The sequence below is a fragment of the Castor canadensis genome, chromosome 2 (genome assembly GCF_047511655.1).
Source record: "Castor canadensis chromosome 2, mCasCan1.hap1v2, whole genome shotgun sequence".
Classification (NCBI taxonomy): Eukaryota; Metazoa; Chordata; class Mammalia; order Rodentia; family Castoridae; genus Castor; species Castor canadensis.
Window position 1 is genome coordinate 25,464,463 of NC_133387.1, and position 17,359 is coordinate 25,481,821.

The window sequence follows — 17,359 nt, forward strand, 5'->3', positions numbered from 1 at the left end:
AGCTCATTTTTTCCCCTCTGACTGGGATAAGACTTGTTGACTAGAACTTGAGCAGGGCATGAATAGCATGCTAAGGATGGTAGAATAGCAAGATGAAAAGACTCTGGCTTTTTGATGGTTGCAAAACTACCATACCACTGCTGAATTGGGTATTTCTAGACTTTTTGTATGAGAGAAATAAATTAGGATTTTCTGTCATATTATGTCAGACTTAAAATTGGTTGATACAAGCATATAAAATTCCTATTTATTCTTCAAGAGTAATTTTAAAGCAAATGATGGTGCTATTTACCAAAATTCTGGGCAATAAAGAAAATAGGGTTAATTTATCAAAAACTAGGACCTTAGAGCACAAACTTCTAGATTCTATATTTCAAAACATGAGAAAATATTGCTTTTGTCTTCCTTGTATATTTGCTGATATAGGTATTACCATAATCGCTATTATTATTATTATCATTATTTGTGATGGGACTGAGGTTTGAACTCATGACTTTGAGCTTACAAAGCAAGCACTCAAAAAGAAGGTACTATACTGTTTGAGCCACACCTTCAATCCATTTTGCTGTGATTATTTTGGAGATGGAATCTCAAGAACTATTTGCCCAGGCTGACTTTGAACCATGATCCTCCCAATTGCAACCTCCCAGGTAGCTAGGATCATAGACATGAACACTGGCACTTGGTGATAATCACCAGTATTTGCCCATTTGGTGATGAGAACTTGGGGGAGAATCTCCTCAACTACATTGTCTTTTGGTTTGAGGCCAAATCTACTTTGTCAGTGCAAGTTGTTTCAAAGCTTGTTCAGGAGTAAGTGGGATATCTGACTGTTGGTTGGGGCTGGATCCAGGATTTGTGGAACTTAAAACATATACAGTTTTGGAGACCCTTAAAAATAAAGACTGAGGGCTCAAGTTGTGGCTCAACTGGTAGAGTGCCTACCTAGTAAGCACAAGGCTCAGAGTTCAAATCTCAGTACCATGTACAAACAAGCAAAAAAAAAAAGTCTGGCTGGGCCTGGTGGTACACATCTGTACCATCAACATTTGAGAGATGGAGGCAGGAGATCTCAAGTTTGAGACCAGCTGGGCTACATAGTGAGACCCTGTCTCAAAACAAAATTGCTAGAGGTTTTCCAAGAGCCCTGGAAGTTTCATTTGAATAAGGGGTCCTGAAGTGTAAGCTTTATCATCTTGTGGTTGATCTGTCCATCTAAATCTATATCACTATTTAAAACACCTTTGTTGCACAAGCAGTACATATACTCTGTAGAACATAAGGAAATACAGACAAGTTTTTGTTTTAATGTGGTGCTGCCGATCAAACTCAGGGCCTTACACACGCTAGGCAAGCACTCTGTATCACTGACTAATGTCCCCAACCCTTAAAAGTTTTTTTTTTTTTAACTAAGCATATTCCTACTTTTTGGAGCACACGAAGACAACTGTATATGTGTGGGTGTGTATAAACCAAAATAAGATCATACCCTATTATTTTATAACCTTTTTATCATCTGTTTCATTTAGTCAGCATTCTATCTGTGTTTCAGTATATGTAAACGCATATTACAATTTCTCTAGTTAACTAAAATTGTTACAGCTGTCTTATCTAATTTAGTATCCAATCCAGGACTACACATCCCCACTTAGTTTATCTTTATCTCACCCATTTCCTTTCTTAGGGCTCTGTTAGGGAAAGAAATTGAGTTGTCCTATAGAATGTCTCACCTTCTAGATTTGTCTCATTGCTTCCTTGTGGTGTTTAGCTTGATTCTCTAGCCACTACCTTCCTATGAAATAGAAGTTATATCTAAAGAGCTTTTACATTCAAGGTAACTATCATTAAAAAATTAAAATAGTCACTATTTCTTGGTAAAAAAATCTACCATTAAATTTATATAAGAATTTCTCTCTCCTCCCAAAGAATTTCAGGAGGAAAAGACATACAATGACTACATATCAAAAGAGAAACAACTGGGCTCCAGTTGACTACAAGCTCACGCCTGTAATCCTAGCTACGCAGGAGGCAGAGATCAGGAGGATCACAGTTCAAAGGCAGCCCAAGCAAATAGTTCATGAGAACCTATCTGGAAAAAATCCATCACAAAAACAGGCTGGTGGAATGGCTCAAAGTGTAGGCCCTGAGTTCAAGCACCAGTACTGGGGAGAAAAAAAAAAAAGAAGAAGACAAAGAAGAGAAATGATTCCAGGAAACAGAAGGAAAAAATTGACAATAGTCTACCAAAATAAGACTGGAAGAGGGAAGGAAAGTGACGGAAGGAATGTTCCCTAAATTCTGGAAGTCACATCAGAAGCCAAAGAAGCAGAGTTGGTTACAATGTCTGATAAACTTGAGAATATCTGCAGAACACAGCAGAGAAAGGGAAAGAGACAAAGTGACTGGAGAGAAATGACAGAGAATGTACCTTTCATTTATGTTGAAATATCATATAGATAGAATCCCTGATGAAGAGGAAAATAATGGGATTGAACAAAAGAAGTCAAAAACAGGAAAAAAAAATCCATCTTTTTTGGCAGTACAGATTTACTGTATTCCAAGCAAACTGAGTAAAGACACCATTGAGATGAGAATAGTTCTTATGAAATTCCTATACATTCAGTATTAAAAAAAAAAAAGTTCTGCTACAAACATCCAGATAGAAGAAGCAGACATCTACCAAGAGGACTAAAATAAGACTGGCCACAGAATTTCTAGCAGTTTTAGGTGGCATAAGACAATGGAACAACGCAGAAAGAATGTTGAGGGAAAAAGGATGTGGCCATTCTCTAAATGGCTTAAAGTTCATTCAAGCACAAAAGTAACAAACATAATCTTAAAACATTAAGCACACTACAGGAAGTAACTGCACAAGCTGGTCCTGTGGGGAAAAACTTAGTTGAACCACTTATTAGCTCACAGTTTAGTTTTAAAAGGTGGATATAAAATTTGAAATAAAAAAACAAGTACAAATAAAGGAGTTTTCTGGGTGAAAGTAGTGGCATAAAATTATATTATTTAGGATATAGCTGAAGACCTCAATATGTAGTGGCTAAACAAAGCAGAATTTTAGTTTTTCTCTTACAAAGGTAGGCAGTTCAGAGCTGGTACAGTAGCTCTGCCAACAATGTAGCTTTCATCTCTGAGTTCCAAAGTGGCTACTTCACCTCCTGCCATCATGTCTGCATCCTGGCCAGTGAGAAGAGGGAAAGGAAAGGGGAGCACACACTTATTCCTTTTAAGGGCATGACCTAGAAATGGCATAATCACTTTTGCTTACATCCCATTGGTCAGAATTCAGACACATGGACACACCCACTTACTAGGGCAGCTGGGAAATGTACCTTTTAGCTACGTGGCCGTGAGCCCACCTGGAACTGGGGGTTTATATTGTTCATTATTTAAGGATGTAGGATATCTGTGGACAAATTTAAACCTCTTTGAAGAGGGTATTTCACAAAACTATGCCTCCTGACATTAAGTACATAAATTTTTGGGGGGTGGGTGGAACTGGGGTTTTTGAACTCAGGGCTTTGCTCTACTGCTTGAGCCACACTTCCAATCCATTTTGCCTTGGCTATTTTGGACTGGTGGGGGGGTGTCCCAAATTATTTGCCCTGGCAGGCCTTGAACCATGATCCTCTTCATCTCAGCCTCGCAAATAGCTAGGATTACAAGCATGAGCCACCAGTGCCTGACAAAAGATTACGTAGTGTCAATGATGAACTAGTAACAACCTAACAAAGAAAGAAGTTAAGTCAGGTGACCAAAGGGCAGCGAGAACTTAAATCTGGGTGTGGCCTGATAATAAAGAAGAAATAATGTAATTATGCGTGTTCTCACAAATTACCTCCCCCACTCCCATCCAAGCTGCAGAAGGGGGTCTGAGATTACCCCCATGAGAATAAAATGTTCCCCTAAATGAAGAAGAGGGCGTTTAAAACACTTTCAGGAGAGAATACAGCCTTAAAAAAGAAGGAACTCCTGTGTTGGTGTCAACATGCATGGACCTCAGTCAAACACACCAATGCAGAAAGATACATATTGCATTGAAGGACAGACTGCGGGAGGTCAAGGAGAGGCTGCATCTGAAAGGCATCTCCACCCTCAGGCAATGCAAAAAAGGCTATAAAACCCCACTCTCCTCCCTGACCCATGGGATCACCGGTTTCTTTCTGTTACTGATTTCTTAGGTTATTTTGTTGTGGTCTGATTGCATGCTTTGTATGACCTCTATGCTTTTAGAATTACTGAGGTTTCTTTCATATCTTAATGAATGTTGCAAGTGTATATGAAAAAAATACATTATGCTGTTATTGGATAGTGTCTGGTAAATGTAAACTTGATCTAGTTGGTTGATAGAGTTGTTCAGATTTTCTATCTCCTTACTTTCTATTTTTGTCAATTTACTGAGATAAGAGTGCTGAAGTGTCCACCTATAACAGAAGATTTTTCTGTTCTTTTTTTCAGTCTATCAGTTTTTGCCTTATATATTTTGAAGCTTTGTTGTTATAGCAGTACACATTTAAGACTGTCATGTCTTTTTGGAGAATTGATCCCTTTGTCACTAAGAATATACCTCTGTCTTTGATAATAATCCTTGTTCTGAAATCTACTTCATCTGATCCCTAGAAAGCTACTCCTGCTTTCTTTTGGTTAGTGTCTATGTGTTATATAGTTTTCTTTGTTCTCTTACTTTTAACTTCTCTATGTTTTTATATTTTAAAATAGATTTTTTGTGGGTGCTGGTGGCTCACACCTGTGATCTTAGCTACTCAGGAAGCAGAGATCAGGAGGACCAAGGTTCAGAGTCAGCCCAGGCAAACAGTTCCTTGAGACCCTATCTTGAAAAAACCTATCACAAAAAAGGGCTGGCAGAGTGGCTCAAGGTGTAGACTCTGAGCTCAAACCCCACTACTGCAAAAAAAGAAAAAAAGAAAACAAGGTAGGTTTCTTGTAGGGAGTAAACAGTTGGGTTCTGTTTGTCCATCCAGTCTGACAGCCTCTGCTTTTAATGGGTACACATTAAATGCAGCCATTCACATGTAATGAGATTGCTGCTATAGTTGAATTAACATCTACCATATTCAGCCCTGTTTTCTATTTGTTCCATCTGTTCTTTATTTCTGTTTTTCTGCCTTCTCTTAGGTTTATGGATCATTTTTATTATTCTACTTTATCACCACTATTATAAATATGTTACATACTTATATGTAACATATTTTATAATATATAAAAATATATATAAAAATTATTTTCAAGAAATTTTAGCAGTTGCCCTAATGTTTATAATATGCAGTTGCAGTTAATCAAAGTCTACCTACAAATAATATTATTTCTGCTTCTTGTGTAGTGTGAGGACCTTACAAGAGGTTCCTCCAACTTCTCCCTCCTGACTTTCTGCTATTGAAAGCACACCTTTTATTTTTATACATGCTATAAACTCATCATATATTACTATTTTTGCTTTAGTCAAAGAAACTAAATTTTAAAAAGATGAATTCCAGTTGGGCACTGGTGGCTCACTCCTGGAATCTTAGCAACTTGGGAGGCTGAGATCAGGAAGATCACAGTTCCAGCCCATCCCAGGCAAAAAAGTTTTCAAGACCCCATATCAATGGGAAAAAGCTGGGTGTGGTGGAGTGTACCTGTCATCCCAGCTATAATGGGAAGGGTAAAATAGGAGGCTTGTGTTCAGGCTAACCTGGCCAAAAGCAAGACCGTATCTCCAAAACTGCCAGAGCAAAAAGGACTGGCATGTTGACTTGAGCAGTAAAGCACCTGCCTAGCAAGTGCAAAGCCCTAACTTCAAACCCAGTACTCCCAACAAAGAATTCCATCTTACTTCCCTTTATTTCATTTTCAGTGCTACTCATTTCTTTGTGTAGATCCATGTTCAGTCTTATACTGAACTTCTTGTTCTTTTTTTCTTTTCTTCTTTTTGGCATTACTAGGACTTGAACTCAGGGTCTCATGCTTGCTAGGCAGGCGCTCTTCCACTGGAATCACTCTGCCAGCCCTTTCTTTTGTGTGTGTGTTGAGTATTTTCAAAATAGAGGCTTTGAACTATTTGTCCAGGCTGGCTTCGAACCATGATCCTCCTAATCACTGCCTCCTGAGTAGCTAGGATTACAGAAATGAGCCACTGGTGCCCAGCCCACACCCCTTCTGTGTGAAGGACTTTCTTTAACATTTCTTGGACAGTTGGTCTTCTAGTAATGCCTTCCTTCAGATTTTGTCTGGGAAAGTCTTTCTCTTTCATATTTTAAGGGTATTTTCACTGAGTGTAGAATTTTGAGTTGCCAGAGTTTTTGTTTTAGTTTGTTTTATCTCCATTTTTCTATACTTTAATATCAAGCCTGGCTGGGGGTGCATCTCAGTGGTAGGTCACGTGTTTAACCCGTATAAGGAGACAGAGATGTCAGTCTACCTTTTGGCTTGTGGGGTTTCTGATGAGAAATTTGCTGTGATCTTATTTTTTGTTTGTCTGGATATAATACTTCTTTTTCCTCTGGGTCCATCAAGATTTTCATTTTGTCTTCAAGTGTATGAATTTAAAATGCCTAGGTGGGGTGTGTGTATGTGTGTGCTCATGTTCATATATACTGCTTTGTATTCTCTGACTTCTTGGATTTGTGATTTGATGTTTATAGTGAATTCCAACATTATTGATATTATTTTTTCAAATATTTCTCCTGTCTCATTTTTCCCCTTTGCCTCCTGGGATTCCAATTACAGGTTTGTTTCAATTTCATGAGTTTTTTGCTTTTTTGTTTTTGAGGGGTTTTGTTTTGGTGGTTCTGAGGATTGAACTCAGGGACTTGAGTTTGCTAGGCTGGTGCTCTACCACTTGAGGTATGCCCCTAGCTCTTTCTTCCTTAGTTGTTTTATGGGGATAGGGTCTCGTGTTTTTGCCTTGACTGTAACCCTCCTATTTATGCTTCCTGCATACCTGGGATGACAGACGTGTGCTACCACACTAAAGTATTTGTTGAGATGGGGGGGTCCGACAAACTTTTTACCTAGGCTGGCCTCAAACTGAGATCTTCCTAATTTCTGCCTCCTGAGTAGCTAGGATCACAAATGTGAACCACTGCATCCAGTCTCAGTTTCATGTTTTAATATTGATTTTAACATCTAAATAAAATGGAAACAAATAGAACCTGTCCTTAAAGAATAATATACCTTGGCTAAGTGAGGATATTAAATAATGAATGCAAGAATGTTTGACTATTATAAAACTCAGATAACTGCAATTCATGAATTAATTGGTCAAACAAAAAAATCCCATCTGGACATTCCCTATTAAGGCAAAAAATAAAGAGGGGGGGTTAGAATTCAACACCCATTCCTGATTTTAAAAGCTTAATAAAGCAGAAATAGAAGGGTTCTTCCTTAACACCCTAATAAATACATCTACCAAATCTCAGCATCATAGTTGTGAACAATAGACTCCTACTGAGTTCAGGAAAGAACACTGTCACCCCTTTTAGTCCTAAAAATGGCAGCTGATGCAATTACAAACTGTACTTAAGGAAGGTAGATCATGGGCGGGGAGTGTGATAGAGTGTGTGGGGAGGGTGTAAGGCCCTGTTTCAATCCCAGCACCACGCATACACACATAATTATTTTGATTAGCATATATTAATTGTACAAAGGGGTTCCATTGTCATATTTCAGGGTTGGGGGCATGGCTTAAATGGGAGAGTGCATGTCTAGCAAGTGCAAGGCCCTGAGTTCAGACCCCAGTATCACTAAAAAAAATACTCTCATGGTGATATTTCCACACATGCATGAAATGTACTTGATCAAAATCACCTTATCTACGATTACTCTTATCCCTTATTCTGGGAATGGTGACAGAGCTGGTCAAGTCTCACCGAAGCCAACAGGGAAGCAGTGAGGTCAATACTCAGTATAGTGGTTCTTAACCTTCTCTGACCCAAGTCTTAATTTAATGACAAATATTTAGTCATACCCTTTCACCAGTCTGAAATAAAATTCATAGTGTTTGTAACCTACCTATACATATAGAGTTAAAAATAGATATTTTGGGCTGGTGCAGTGGCTGAAGAGGTAGTGTGTCTGCCTGGCATGTGCTAGCCCCTGAGTTCAAATCCCAGAACCACCACCAAAAAAAAAAAAAGCTGCTCCAACTGTAATATAAAAATAAAACTATAATAATAAGTACATATTTATATATTTGTATATATATATACACACACACACATACCAATACGCAAAGGCTTGAGCAGGACATTAGAATTCTGAAATATAATCAGAAAGTTGTCCCCAGAATGCAGAAGTTACAAAAACAGAGTTAATTGTAAAAGTGTATTGAATTTGCTACTCAAAAACAGTCAAACTCCACTTCAGATTGGTTAGAGCAGTTCAAACTATTCAATCAGGGTGGGGGGCGTTATTGTTAAGTTAATAAAACGCCTGCTCGGCTGAGGGCGGAGAGAGGCAGATCCGATTCACTGGGGGCCAAACTGCAGTGTGGCGCCACCTGGTGGCATTTTTTGTTCTGCTCAGATGGCCGTGGGAAAAATACGAGGTCTTGGTAGGGCTAGGATTTCCAGGAGGCAGTGTTTCCAATCCTCTGGTTACTTGGCGCTCATTTCCTTGGTCTGAACTGGGAAGATGGACAGCGGAGAATGTTGTGCCCAAAGGAGCGTCCTCCACTTCCAACACTGGTTGTGTGCCTTTCCCTCCAGTGCATCAGGACTAAGATCCAGGTTAGGGGATCCGAATCCATTTACTAAGTAGATTGTACTGTGCTACCACCAGCTTTGTCATGCACTCCCCAACTTTTGGTCAAACGGGAAACGAAACGAAATACCCTCTTCCCTTAATTCACATGGAGGCTACATTCCCGGAAAATTCTGTGCATATTAAGATGGAATGGTGGGGTTGGGGGATCTTTGCTTACTGACTCAAGTAGCTGTAAATAGATTTATCAGCACATTGGGTGGCATAAGGAAATCATGCAGGCTGCAGCCAAATCTTGATTTTCTGCAGGGCTTCTAGCATCCGGGGCTCACCCCTCCAACCCTGGCCACGCCCCAAAACACTCTCCACCAATTAAAAAATCCCAAGTCCCTCCAATGGCAAAGTTCTCACTAAGTCTCATTGACTTACGCTTGGACAAAGTTAACAACCTGGTCAAACATTTCAGACTACAGACAAAAAGCTGAGTTGAGAGAGGCACTAGAAAAAGTTGATATAAAAATATCTAAAGTGACCAACGGGACATAGGGAACTCTGGAACAGATTCGAACAGGGTATATTAAGATTCCACGGAGGCATCCATATTTCCTCGGGGATACCTCTTAAAATCTGGAAAGTAGCTGGGCATGGTAGTACACAGTTGTAATCCCAATACTTAGGCTGATACAGGAGGATTATGAGTTCGAGGTCAGTTTGGGCTGTGTAGTGAGAGTATCTCAAAAAGAAAATAAATGAAAAAGAAAAGTCTGAAAAGTAATCTTATGAGATATTTCATACAATGCAAAGTTGTGTATGAATTTTTTTCTACTGAAAAAAGGAAAATCAATAAAAAAGTAATATAAAAAGAAAACAAGAAAGATTTACATCATTTTTCCTAACTGCATTCCTCAGAATACTAGTTTGAAGGGGTATTAATAGTTTAGTGATGGGAAAAAAGCTCTCAGCTTAAGTGGGCTTGGGCAGAGCTGTATTATATACCCCTTGTGCTGACTGTGAAAATGCTCTGCTTATCTTCCAGCTGTGGGGAGCCCCCATCTACTGCCCCTCTGGATCCACCACTACATTTGGGCCAAAGAGACACTGTTAGCGCCTACTGCACCCACCAGTGACAGCACAACAGGAGTGGGAAACTCAGGATGCTCATTCTTGGGAGACATAGGCTCCTCCAATGAGCAACTGGCTTGAGGGCTCCTCACCAATTGGCTGAAACCTTCTAGAACCTGCGCTGCAGCCCAAGGCTCTTCCTACCAGATCCTCCTTGTTTCTCCATTGGCTAAACTTAACCAAAGCCAGAGGGAGCATGGGCCTTCATTGATCCAGTCCAAAAAGGTCAGTATCTATGGCAGAAAGTAGGATAGAGGATGTTGGAGTGTGGTCTGGTCTGGCCTGGGGTGGGGGGCAGACAGACGATACCAAAGGATTTGGCTTGACCTGCACGGATGGTAATAGCTTTTTCTTTAGAAGTTAGAAATTGTGAGCTCATGACCTTCTTATTCAGAAGGCTCAGGAGAGTAAAGCCCTAGTTACTGAAGTCATTGTTGACTGGCATAGAGCCTAAAGCAATTAGCCAAACTCCTGGGAGACAACATGGACCACAAGACCAATGAATCAAGGAGAAAGAAGTCCAGATGAGAACCAAGCAAAGCATCTCAGTCTTTAGTGAAGAAGGCTGAAGTTCAGCCTTCAGAACTTCAGAAATAGTTACTCCATAGATGGGTAACTATTTATGCCTAAATTATCTGCATTGCAGAATATATTTAGTCTTCATTTTGTTAGCCATTAATACAGCCAGACACCTGTAGGGGAAAATTCTTATAGTTAAGGCCCCTTCAAAGTGTCCTTTCCTTTTGTTTCAGCGAAACTTTTTGGAGAAAACTGAGCATGCCCAGAGGAGTTCCTGTCTGCCATCTTTATGATACAGGCTGAGCATACCCGAAAGTGTTCTGCCATTTTAGCCTTTTAAACACATGCTCCATGATCTTGAGTTAAGCATGCCCAAAAATGTGTCCACCATCTTTCCTTCTTGATGATGACCTTATATTGAGTGTACTAGGGAATGTACTCCTTTTTCTTTTGGCAGTAAGGGTTTAAACTCAAGGCCTCTTGCATGCTAGGTACCCACCCCACAAAGTGGGTACCCTTTACCACTTGAACCACACCCCAGCCCAGGAATGTGCTCCTTAACTGAGCATGCTCAGGAATGTGCCTGCCTCTAAAATGCTTTCCAATGTAATTATGTATAGGCTCCCCAAATAAAATCCCACACTTCCTTTGTCCAGGGAGGGCATTGCTTTATCTGGTGCAGGTAATGAACTTTCTCCACCCTTTTATCTCTAGGTTGTGCTTGGTTTTGGCTTTGCTCACCAAGATACAAACTCATTACATTTAGTTACAATGTCAGAGTGCAAGTTTGATGGTTCTCAACCAATCCTTTCATAACAAGAGCTAGAAAGTGCTTTTACTGAAAGCTGTGACGTTGCCCTTGGGTCTGCCAATGCTACGCCTCCACTTTGCATGTCTGCTTTGTTCTGAGCCATTGTCTTCTGCTGCAGTCAGCTTGGGATTTGTGAAGAATGGGGCTATGGGTCCCATCTTCACAACATCTATGGCAAGAGTTGAATCTACCTTCCTAGGCATCAATGACTCTTACTGTGATCAGACCCTGACCGACCAATCTGGAGACAACCAGCAAGCTGACCACACTTTTGACCATACTTTGATGGACTGAGCTCTGCTCCAGAGGAAAACCCTTGTGATAGGACCCTCTTAGAGAATTCTGTCTCATTAAATTTATTTACAAAAAAAATAAAAAGTTTACATTTTCATTGGTTATATGTCACAAGCGCTAAACCTACATACTGTTATCTCATCCTTACTCAGCCTGTTTATTTTTATCTATGATAGAGCAATTGTCTAGTATGTGCAAGGTCCTGGGTTCTATCCCCATCATCACCACACACACAAAAAAGTTCAAGTGATAAGATTTAGTTGTTATAAAAAAACAAATTAGACAATTGGAGAAGATTGAACAGTAGATGTGTTATGCTTTTATAGTGGTGGGAAACACATCCAACTTTCCAGGGAGAGTGGCAGCAGGGCCTCAGATGCATGTGCTGAGGTCAGAGAAACTGAGTCAACTGGGCGAGGGGTAGGGAAGTCATCCCAATTTCATGGCACCCATGGCACACCCTTCCATTGGGTACATCAGTCCATGGGCATCACCCCACTGCCTGCTGGAATTTAAAAATCACAAGCTACCCAAAGCTCATGCCAAAACTGGTGGCTTTATTGGGCCATTCTGTGCTTTACTTTTTCATCTGTGAAGTATAGTGAGTGATAACAGTGATCTCACACAATTGTGAGAATGTTAGATTGTAGAGATGGAGACACTTTCAAAAATGCCAAGCATTTCCAAATGGGATGTCCTGAGTATGTGTGTGACAATCCATGCCACTAGGCGCCACATTCTTCTTGCATCTAGATCTGGTCCTTGAATGGTAGTGAGGGGAAGGATGAATGTGACAGACATTCCTTTCCTTCTTTGTCCAGGGCAATGCACTTAATTGGAGACTTTAGGGACTGTAAAATCCAATTTAGGATAAACAAACTATGAATATTTCTCTATGTTGTGGATACATGGTACATTTCCAGTTACTCTGGCAATTATTGATATCCCAAAACAATGTGTTGTTTGGGAATAACTCTGATTTTATTTTCGGTAGTACTGAGGTTTGAACTAAGGGCCTTGTACTTGCTAGGCAGGCGCTCTACCACCTGAACCATGTTCCCAGCCCTTTTTTGCCTTAGCTATTTTTTTAATAGAGTCTCACATCTGTGCCAGGCCAGCCTGGACCGTGATCCTCGTGTTTATATCTCCCGCACAACTTGGGTAAAGGTGCATGCCACCACATCCAACTTTTAGCTTTTTTTTTTTAATTGGTTATGATGTCTTGTGAACTTTTTGCCTTGACTGGCCTCAAACCATGATCTTCCAGATCCCTACCTCATGAACGGCTGGGATTATTGGCATGAGTCATTCTACCCAGCTCATAATTCCAAATTTTAATGATTTGTTTTGTTTTGTTTTGTTTTTTTGAGGCAGCATCTTGATAAATAGCTTAGGCCAGCTTTAAATTCATGATCCTCCTGCCTTAGCCTCTCCATCACTGGGATTACAGGATGCACCACCATGCTCAGCCTTAGTGATAGTGTAATAAAAATATTATCCATATCCATAGTGAGATAAATGCACTAATTTACTCTAGGTCAGGTAGGAATCAAAGGCAGAGGAAAAAACAGAACATCTCTAGAATATCTCTAGATTTCTGTATTTCTGGTTGCTTTCATTCAAGTAATAGCTCTTGTAAGTGGCCTTGGCCTTAACAATTCTACAGGCTTACTTCAAATGACAAAACTTTACCACTCTCCACAGTACCTTCCCTCCTTTCAAACTAAGCTCTTGGATTTCTTGAGATTTGGTCTCTCATGTTTTGTTTTTTTCCTAAGTCAATGGCCTGTGGTTCTAAGGGGTCACTGGTGAATCTGTGGTACCAGAGGGTGTGGGCCAGAACTGCTCATTTGTACATGTTCACGGTCCCCAGCTTCTCAGCAACTCTCCCTGTGGTTGCATCGGTGGCACCAGGAGCGTTACAAAACAACCCTCTGTTGGTTTTCTTGAGACTGCCAAAGGCAATTTGTGAAGCTTTCGCCTCATTTCCACCATTATTATTGTATCATTTGTGCTGTATTATTACAATGATACCATCGTTATTGTATCGTATTGTTATTACACCATGCAATTATTATTATTGTATTGTCTGGTATTATTTGGTACACATTCAATATTATTCCTGGAGGGCTCTTCTCTTTGTGTTCCATCTCAGAAAACTTAAGTTATATTTTTACACTGCTTTGGGGATTGTTTTTACAAATGTCACGTCCTGTTGGGCTTGAAGTGACTCTAGATGACATTGTTGGGTTTCTTCTCTCTTTTCCCATAGTGTGTTTATCTGCTTTTAAAAGCTTTACCAGTCCCTTGTGTGCTGTTATTTTCATCTAAGAGGTAGTCTCTGAGAAAGCTATTTCCAAGAGAAACCCCTTCGGCAGGGGCTGGAGTTGGGGGAACAAGCTGGGGCAGACAGAGCTGGTGATGGCAGAAATAGATTGCCAGTCTCTAATTGGATGCCTAGTAGGAACCAGGCACTGGAGGACACTCAGATGAATAAGGTATGTATGGCTGGCATAAGGATGCTACAGAACACGGTTTTCCTGGGAACAGCAGTGCATCAACTGGATTTCTTGGTTGAATGCGTAGTAAGGGACAGGTCAACCTAAGCCAAGGGGAATTGCTGGAAGTCTGTGGGGTCTCTTGACATTGCCCTGAAGGTTAAGGGAACCAGGTATAGAGCCCAGGCAAGTGCTAGCTTGAGAGAAGTCCAGAGAATGCCTCTTGGTCGGCACTCCCTGGTCAGGATGTTGTCCGACTGCCACACCTTTATAGAGGAGAGCGATGTCCCTACTCAGTATGTAAAAGTCAGGAAGGAGCCTGCAGTTGGCTAGGTCCACACCATGGGCTTGATGGTTGAGGGAGACAGTGGTTGCTGTACAGGAAAGGAGAGTGTCCTGGAGGAGGTCTCATGACTCTGTTAAGGGTCACCGCCAGCCTTAGGTGACCATGAGGGACAGAACTACTCTCCTCCTCCCTCTGGTCTCCTACCTGGACTTGCTGCTGGCCAAACCCACATGGAAACCAGAGGCAATGAGCCCTTTGATGTAGTCTGTGCAGACAGACTCTGGGACTAGGAGTTCTGAACACAGAACTTCTAGTTATGGGAGGTAGGAGTTAATCTTCACCTTCCTCCCCTCTCACATACGCTCACCTTTCATGCATCCTCCAAACAGAGTTCTTGGTACCCTTGATTAAATCTGTATTTTGTAGTACTAAATTATTTTTCAGATAGAATCTCTGGTACTTTTTGCCTAGGGCCAGCCTTGGACTGTGATCCTGAGTAGCTGGGATTACAGATATTCATTACCATACCCAACTTTGTTGAGCTGTGGTTCTCACTAACTTTTTGCCCAGGCCTGGCCTCAAACCTCAGTCCTCCCCATCTCCACCTTGAGAATAGCTGGGATTATAGACATGATCCACCATGCTTGGTCTGATTAAATCTTTATTCAGTTTTTACAGTATTACAGTCATAGATCAAGTATATATTTGAATTACATTTTTTAGACAACTTTTTGTTCTTGGAGTTAATTATGTTATTTTTTTGTTTGCTTGGTTTTATTTTCCTATTCCCAGCACACCCTTAAACTTGGCCATCCATATAAATCTTTTGGTGCACTCACCATCACGCAGCCCATGGTTTGATTTAGCAGGGACTTCCCCCCTTCTGTTCCACTGTCATTCTGGGCTCTTCCTTCACTAGTGTCTGGGATGCTCTCTTTGCTTCTTTCCTATGGTGGATCCATCCTTTCTGGAGCCTATATTTTTCTTTCTGAGTTGACTTCACTTTTTTTTTGGTGGTACTGGGGTTTGAATTCAAGGTCTTGAGCTTGCTAGGTAGGTGCTCTCCTACTTGAGCCAAGTCATTTTTTTTAAAGATAGGGTCTCTCTATGTAGCACAGGCTCTTCTCAAACTCGAGATCCTCCTGCCTCAGTCTCCTAAGTGCTGGGATTACAGGCATGTGCTTATATATTAATAATTGTAATAGACTAACAGGTATAAGTTGGAAAGTATGGTCACCCTTCCCACTAGTCTCTTCTAAGTTCAACTTGTAGAACTTCCTCACCAACACTGACAATGCTCAGTTTATTGATTGTACTGTGAAAAAGAAATTTGTTTTGTTTGTTTTAAAACAAGGTCTCACTAGTAGCCCAGATTGACCTCAAACTTGTGAGATCCTCTTGCCTCAGCCTCCCAAATGCTGGTTTTACAGGCGTGTGCCACCACTCATGACTTGTAGTTTTCTTTTTCTGGCAGTACTAGGGCCAGACAAACTCAGGGTCTCAAGCTTGCTAGGCAGGTGCTACTATCTCTTGTGCCACTCTTCCAGCAGGGCTTGCATTTTTTTAATTTTATTTTTATTTACTTTTTACAATACTGGGACTTGAACTCAGGGCCTACACCTTGAGCCACTACACCAGCCCTTTTTTTGTGATGGGTATTTTTTTTCAAGATAGGGTCTCAAGAACTATTTGCCCAGGATGGCTTTGAGCCTCAATCCTCCTGATCTCTGCCTCCTGAGTAGCTAGGATTATAGGCATGAGCCACCAGTGCCTGGCCCTCTGGCTTGCATTTTTCATGGAGGTAGGAAGAAACACACAAACATTAGACATCTTCTCAGCTCTGATGTCTTTTCTGATCCCAGTCCAGCCAGGATTTACCACTCGGCCCAACTGAGCATGCCACAGAGAAGCAGCCATGTTCTTTCTCTATGCATCACAAAGGACGCGAGCAACAGGAATCCAGGTGCTCCAGGCTTTACGTGCAGACTAAGTGACTCAGACATAGTGTCAACTGTAATGACCTCCCTTTGTCTCCAAACTAGAACTTGGTATATCTCCTGTGCCCTCCCTAAAGATGCGATACTTGTCCATCTGTCTTGTTCTCTCTGATAAACTCAGCAGCAAATGCAGTATCTGCCACAAAGCAGGAACTTGATAAATATTGTGGTATAATTTTCTGAGCAAATATTCTCCAGTTGTCTGAAAGGTGACCAGAGCTCCTGCCCCACGCCAATATGCAAAGACACAAAGTCTCCCAGTTTGCTGTCATTAGATCTTTCATAGAAGAATCGAATCAGATCTTCCTGTGGTGGGTGGTCACCATCTTCCTTACCAGAAGTCTTATCTTTTGTCACCCCCAAACGATAAACATACTCAAAAACTCTGCATGACCCATCGTGAGTGGTTTTTTACACTAACCAAGGGAGTGGGGGAGACTCAATTTCTTGCTCAAGATGAGTAGGACCATCTTCCATTTGCTTACCATCATCCTCAGGATTTCTTTTATTTTGTGCTTATACCGAAGTCTTGCATTTATTCCTCCCCCCCCTTTTTTCCCTTGGTTAGACTGAGGTTTGAACTCAGGGCTTTGCATTTGCAAAACAGGCACTCTACAGTTTGAGCCCCACTTCTAGCCCTTTTTGCCCTGGTTATTTTGGAGATAAGGTCTTGCTTTTGCGTAGGTTGGCCTCAAATCATGATCCTCCCAACCTCAGCCTCCCAAATAGCTAGGATTACAGGCATGAGCCACCAGTGCCTGTCTTCCTCCTACCTTTTTGAAAAAGGACCTTGAATTTCCCTCCAGAAGCCTGATCCCATACACTAGTTTTCTTAGCTTTACTCAGATGCTTTGGGGCTTCAATTATGCATACAGTAACTTCTTTCTCACTTATTTTCCCAAGGTGTAATCTCCTGTTCCTGGTGAGTTCTTCCCAGCCCAGAGACTGCTCATACTACAACCTATCACAGCTAGGGGTTTGCTTGGAGGTTTATTGGTGGAAGTATGGAAGCACCTCATTATAAGCACCATCTTACCTCTCCCATGGTCACATGGCCCACCGTGCGAAACAGCACTATAGGAGGTATAGCAAATACACAGAAGTCAGTTTTGACTAGGTG